This window comes from Callorhinus ursinus, unplaced genomic scaffold (assembly GCF_003265705.2).
Source record: "Callorhinus ursinus isolate GAN/ISIS: 27379988/994484 unplaced genomic scaffold, GSC_fseal_2.0 scaffold9, whole genome shotgun sequence".
In the NCBI taxonomy this organism is placed as follows: domain Eukaryota; kingdom Metazoa; phylum Chordata; class Mammalia; order Carnivora; family Otariidae; genus Callorhinus; species Callorhinus ursinus.
Genome location: NW_027397071.1, coordinates 3554459 through 3561611, shown reverse-complemented (window position 1 = coordinate 3561611; position 7153 = coordinate 3554459).

The window sequence follows — 7153 nt, the reverse complement described above, 5'->3', positions numbered from 1 at the left end:
ACTACCATTACCACTATGCCTACTGTTACACCACTATTGCTACTGCCGCCATTATTACTACTACTATTACTGCTACTACCCTTACCACTATGCCTACTGTTACACCACTATTGCTACTGCCGCTGTTATTACTACTACTATTATTACTACCATCATTACAACTATGGCCTCTGTTGCTACTATGGTTACTATTGCTGCTGTTATTACCACTACTATTTCTTCATCATCATCATCTTCTTCCTCTACTACTACTACTACTACTTCTATTACTACTACTACTACTACTACTATTTCTGCCGCTACTACTTCTACTTCCACAACTTCTACTACTTCTTCTTAACCGTTATCAAGTACCAAGCAGTTACTTAATGTGCCAGACGTTGTCTCACTTATTTCTAATACATGCAAATATAAAGGACTTCAAATATATCCAAGTATATTCACTTTCAAGTAGCAAAGTCCTTTATACTTGAAAATATCTAAAAGCATAAAGTTAATTTTCAGTTATATGTTTTTATTTTAATGGATCACAACAGTGTTTACGCACATTTTTAAGTAGTTACACAACTATGTTCCAAGCCTACAGTTTATTTTCTACAGAAAATGCTTGGCATCCTTCTAGATTTCTAGGCCTCCTACAATAAATCTAGGTTCTCTCACTCCATTTCAGCCTCAAAATAACCCTGTGATGTGGGTAGTAGTCCCACTTTACAAATAAAATAATGAGGACCAGCAAGATCACACACCTAATAAATGGTGGCGCCAAGACACAATACCCGACTGTCTGACTCCACATTTTGTGTTCTTCCCACTGTGCTACAGTGAACACTTTCCAAACTGATAGACTCAAGCAAATCTAAAACTGCTGTTATTATCCAACCAGACTCACCCAAACTCTGTAAAAAACAAATGAGCTGCATATGTTACTAATAATTTTTTCTTGATTATATTCTTTGATTATACATTTAAAATTGCCTCTCTTTTTGGTGTATAAGTCTATGAATTTTGACACATACATATATTCACATAACCACCACTACAAGCAGAGTATCGAACAGTCCCATCATCCAAAAATCTCCCTGGTACTTTGCCTTCATAATCACACCCTCACCTTCTGGCCCCTGACAACATCTGAGCTATTCTCCATCTCCATACTTTGTCTTTTCAAGAATGTCCTATAAGTGGAATGAGACAGTATGTAAACTTGTTTTACATTAAATTTTTTATCTTGAGATAAATGTGGATTCATGCAGTGGTAAAGAATAATACAGAGATCCTGTGTACCCTTTTCCACTTTCCATTAATGGTAATAGCTTGCAGAACCGTAGTACAATACCACAGCCAGAATACTGACATGATAGTCAAGATATAGACATTTCCAAAACCACAACGATCTCTCCTATTGCTCCTTATAGCCACACCCACTTCTCTCCCACCCTACCCTACCTGTGACAACCGCTAACGTGTTCTCCATTTCTACAGTTTTGTCATTTGAAGGATGTTATATTAAAGAAATCTAATGGTTGATGGTGTTGAGCAAACTTTCATGTGCTTATTTGCCATCTCTCTGTCTTCTCCAGTAAAATGACTATTTGTGTCTTCTGCCTATGGTCTAATTAGATTGCTTTCATTTTCACTGTTGAGTTTTGAGAGTTCTTTATACATTCTAGATACTAGTTCTTTGTTGGGTATCTAGTTAGCAAATAGCCCCTGCCCCATTCTATAGCTTGTCTTTTTATCATCTTAACAGGGGCAAAGCAAACATTTTAAATTGTTATTAAGTTCTATTTAGCAAGTTTTCCTTCTTCCATGGGTTATGCTTCTGGTGTCAAGTCTACGAATCTGCCTACTTGTATACCTTAAAGATTTTCTATTTTTTGTGTGTCAAAGTTCTATAATTTTATGTTTTACATTTAAGTCCATGATCGATTTTGAGTTAATTTTCTCATAAGGTGTGAGACTTATGTTGAGGTTCATGTTTCTCTTTTTTGTCTACAGAAGTCTGTGCCAGAATAATTTGTTAAAAAAGGTTTCTTTCCTCCATTGAATTGTTCTTGCAGGTAGGCATGAAATGTCCAGAATAGGCAAATTCATTGATACCGAACATGGGTTAGTGGTTGATGTAGTACTAGTGGGGGGGGGGTGAGGGGAATTGGGGAAATATGGGGGTGACTGATAAAGGATATAGGGGATTTTTGGAAATGATAAGAGTGGTCTAAAATTGATTGTGGTGATGATAGCACAACTCTGAGAATACACTAAAAACCATTCAATTTTACATTTTAAGTAAGCTAATTGTATAGTATATTAACTATATCCCAATAAAGCTCTTACCCCAAAAATCAGCTAGACATATTTGTGTGGGTCAATTTCTGGATTCTCTATTCTCCATTTTTCTATGTGTATGTTCCCTTATTAATACCACATAGTCTTGATAAGTGTAAGTATATAATATGCCCTGAAGCTGGGCATATGTATTCCTCCCACCTTACCCTTCCTTTTCAAAATTGTTTTAGCTAGTCTAGTTTCTTTGCCTTTCTACATAGATTTTAAAATAATCCTGTCTATATGTACAAAATAAATCTTATAGGGATTTTGATAGGGTATTGTGTTATATATAATATATAAAAATTATTTTACATATTTATAAAATATATAAATTATATATATCAGTTTAGGGAGAACTGTCATCTTTACTGTATTGAATTTTCCAATTTATGAGCATGGTATGTCTCTCTATTTATTTAGATCTTGCTTGATTTCTTTCATTAACATCATGTGGTTTTCTGAATATAAGTCCAGTACATCTTTTGTTAAATTTACACCTATGTATTTTTTTAAAGCAATTGTGAATGGTGTTGCACTTCTAATTTCAGTGTTCAAGTGTTCATTGCTAGTTTATAGATATACAATTGATTTGTGTATGTTTATCTTATATCCTGTGACCTTGCTGAACTTACTTATTAGTTCAAGGAGGGATTTTGGTGGATCACTTGGAATTTTTGTGTAGAAAAACAAATCTGAAAATAAAGACAGCTTTATTTATTCCTTTCTGGTCTGTAGGACTTTTATTTCTTTTTCCTGCCTTATTGCACTAGCTAGAACTCCAGCACTGTATTGAAAAAGAGTGGTGATAAAAGACATCCTTGTCTTGTTCCTGATACTAGGGAGAAAGCATTCAGTCTTTCATAATTAAATATAATGTTGACTATAGATTCGTGTAGATGCTCTTTGTCATGTTAAGGAAGTTCCCCTCTATTCCTATTTTCCAAGTTTTTATCATGAATAGGTATTGAATTTTGTTGAGTGCTTTTTCTACATTGATTAATACATATGTTCTTTTTAATTTTATTTTTTTCTGGAAAAGGTTGTGTAGAATTAGTGTTAATTCTTCTTTAATTTTTTAGTAAAATTCTCCAAAGATACCATCTGGGCATGGATATTTCTTTGTTGGATTTGTTTTTCACTACCAATTCAATTAATAGTTCTGAAGCTATTCAAATTATCTATTTCATATTGGGTGAGTTATGGTAGCTTGTGTTTTTTTATTAATTGATCCATTCTGTTTAACTTGTCAAATTAATATGTGTAGACTTACTCATAGTATTTCCTTATCCTTTTGATGTCTGCAGGGTCTGTAGTAATAACCCCTGTTTCATACCTAATACTGGTAATTTGTGTCTTCTTTCCTGTTTTTGGTGAGTCTTGATAGAGGTTTGTTGACTTTATTGATCTTTTCAAAGAACCAGCTCTTTGTTTCATTGATTTTCTTTCTCTCTCTCTCTCTCTCTCTCTTTTTTTTTTTTTGTTTTAAACTTCACTGATAAGTGTTGTTAACTTCATTATTTCCTTCTGCTTGTTTTATATTTATTTTGTTCTTCTTTTTCTATGTTCTTGAGATGGGAGTATAGATTACTGATTTGAGGTTTTTGCTCTTTTCTAATGTATACATTAGAGCTATAAATTTCCCTCTCAACACTGCCTTAGCTGTATCCTACAAACCATTTTGTTGCACTTTAATTTAGATTTAGTTCAACATTTTTTTTTTAATTTCCCTTGGGACTTTCTCTCTGATTTATGGATTATATAGTTTAGTTTCCACGTGTTCAGGCATTTTCCTATTATCTTTTAGTTATTGATAACTAGCTTGAATTAATTATGTTTAGAGAACATACACTGTATATGATGTCAATTCTTTCAAATTTGTTGAGATTTGTTTTGTGGTCCAGGATACAACCTATCTTGGTATGTGTTTCACAAATGCTGAAAAAGAACACATATTCTAATGCTGTTGGGTAGAATGATATAAGTCCTGATTAGATTCTGTTTTTTGATGGTGTTGTTGAGTTTTATATCCCTGCTGATTTTATATCTAGTTATTCTATCAATTCTTGAGAGAAGGGTATTGAAATCTTCAACTTCACATGTAGGTCTTTAATCCATTTTTTGAGTTTATTTTTGTGTATGGTATAAGAAAGTGGTACAGTTTCCTTCTTTTGCATATAGCTGTTTAATGCAATTATTGATATGTAAGGATTTCAGTCTTCCATTTTATTTTTTGATTACTTAAGCATTTTTCAGAATTTCACCTTTATTTACCTATACTGTTTTTTTGTTTTGGGGTTTTTTTTTAATATTTTATTTATTTCTTTGAGAGGGAGAGAGAGAGAGCAGAGTGAGAGAGAGAGCACGAGCTGGAGGGAGAGGTAGAAGGAGAGGGAGAAGCAGGCTCCCTGCTGAGCAGGGAGCCTGATGTGGGACTCGATCCCCGGGCTCCAGGATCATGACCTGAGCCGAAGGCAGTCGCTTAACCAACTGAGCCACCCAGGCGCCCACTTAAATATTCCCTCTACATACTTAGAACCACATTAGAAGTGTTATAATTTTTGCTTCAATTATCAAACTTAATTTAGAAGACTCAAGAGGGTTCTTTGCCCATAATTTTGCTTACCATGTTCTTTATTCTTCCTGATGTTCCAAGATTCCTTCTTTTATCATTTTCTTCTGCTAAAGAACTTCCTTTAGCCATTCTTTTAGGGTTGGTCTACTGGTGACAAATTTTCTTTCATGTAAGAATGTCTCTATTTTCCCTTCATTACTGAAGAACATTTTCTTAGATATAGGATTCTGGGTTGACATCCCCCCACCCCACATGAAAAATGTGCCACTTTCTTCTGACCTCCATGGTTTCTGATGAGAAATCCATTGTCACTTGAATTGTTTTCCCCTTATAGGTATTGTTTCTATCTCTGCTTTTAGATTTTTTTTCTGCGTTATTTTCCTAAAATTTTCCTAAGATACACCTTGGCATGGATTTTTTTTTTTTAAATTTTTTTTTTTTATGGGGGGAGGGGCAGAGGGAGAAGGAGAGACAGAGTCTTAAACAGATTCCACAGGGGGCTCGATCTTAAAACCCTGAGATCACAACCTGAGCCAAAAGCAAGAGTCTGATACTTGACCAACTGTGCCACCCAGGTGCCCCAACCTTTTTAAATCCTGTTTGGGGCTCACTCACCCTCTCGAATCTGTAGGTTTTTGTATTTTGCCAAATTTGGGAAATTTTCAGCCATTATATCTTTGAGTACTTTTTCAGCCTTGCCCTTTTTCTCCTCTCCTCTGGAACTCCAATGACACAAGTTACATCCTTTGTTAGGGTCCCACTAGTCCTGAGGTTCTGTTCATTTGTTTTCAGTGTATCTTCCCTCTGTTGCTTAGACTGATAGTAATTTGGGTAACTTCTATTTTATTTTCAAGCTCACTGATTCTTTTCTCTTTCCTTTCTATCGCCTCACTGAGTTCATTCATTGAGTATTTAGTTTTAATTACTGTATTTCTTAGTTCTAAAATTTCCCTTTGGTTCATCTTTATACCTCCTATTTCTTCACTGAGACTTTCTATATTTTTTTCTGAGACTATTCTTTCATTTGTTTTAATGTGTGTTCGTAATTGCTTTTTTTTATGATGGCTGCTGCAAAATCTTTTTTGATAATTCAAAATTTCTTTCATCTTGGTGTTGGCATCTATTGATTGTCTTTTGTCATTCAGTTTGAAATCCTCATGCTTCTTGGTGTAATGAGTGGCTTTCTGTTGAAACCTGGACACTTGGGGTATTAAGTTATGAAATTCAGGATCTTATTTAAGCCTTCTTTTTTGCTGGCTTTCTCTGACACTGCTCCAGGATGGAAAGGGATGGAGAAGGGAGAAGGGGCTCCACTTCATTACAGTTAGGTAGAGATAGAAAACCAGGTTCTCCATTTGGCCTTGGCTGAAGTGGAATGCTCTTCATTACTATAGAGCAGAGGTAAAAGTTCCAGGCTCCCCACTCTGCCTCCACTGATACTTTCCTGGCTGGGAGGGATACGGTTGCTTCATTACTGCTCCCCACATGGCCACCAGAGACACCATGGAGGCAGATGACCTCTTTACCATTGGGTAGTGATGAAAATCCTGACTCTACACTATTTCTGACATTACCCGAATGGGAAGCAGGAGGGAACCTTGTTATAGCCTGTTGGGCATGAGATTTTAGGCTCCCCATCTGACCTTCACTAGGGTAGGAGCTATAGTTTTCCCCATAGTGCCTGTCTAAAGTATAGCAGTTAATTTCTAAAAGTTTTCTATCTTGTGAGGTTGCATTTTACACGGCCATTTGGCTAGAGAGAGCAGGCTTCTGTTAGGATTTTGGGGGACAACATCCATTGGCTTTTCTAGGTTGTCAACTTCTCCAACTTTTACTCTTGGTTATTTGAGGCCAAAAAAAAAACCATAGGCTGTTCAATTCCCTGTTCTTAAAGTCTCAAGGTCCATAGCTGATCTGCCTTCTTCTCTCAACTCTGAGAGTCTTCTTATGTTTGTTTTATAATTTCCAGGCTAATTATCTGGAGGAATAGGGAAAAATACATCTACTCTATTTTCCTAGAAGTGAAAGTCACTATGTAGCCTTTGAGACTGACTTATTCCACTCAACATACTGCCTTCAAGATTCATCTATGTTACAGTGTGTATCAGTAGCCTTTTTGCTGCTGAATATTTCGTTATATATACCAGTTTGTTTATATATTCATCTCTTGAAGGAAATTTTGTTTTATTTTTCTTGTTTGGGGGATTATAAGTTGAGCTGCTATAAATATTCATGTACAAGTTTTTGCAGAAA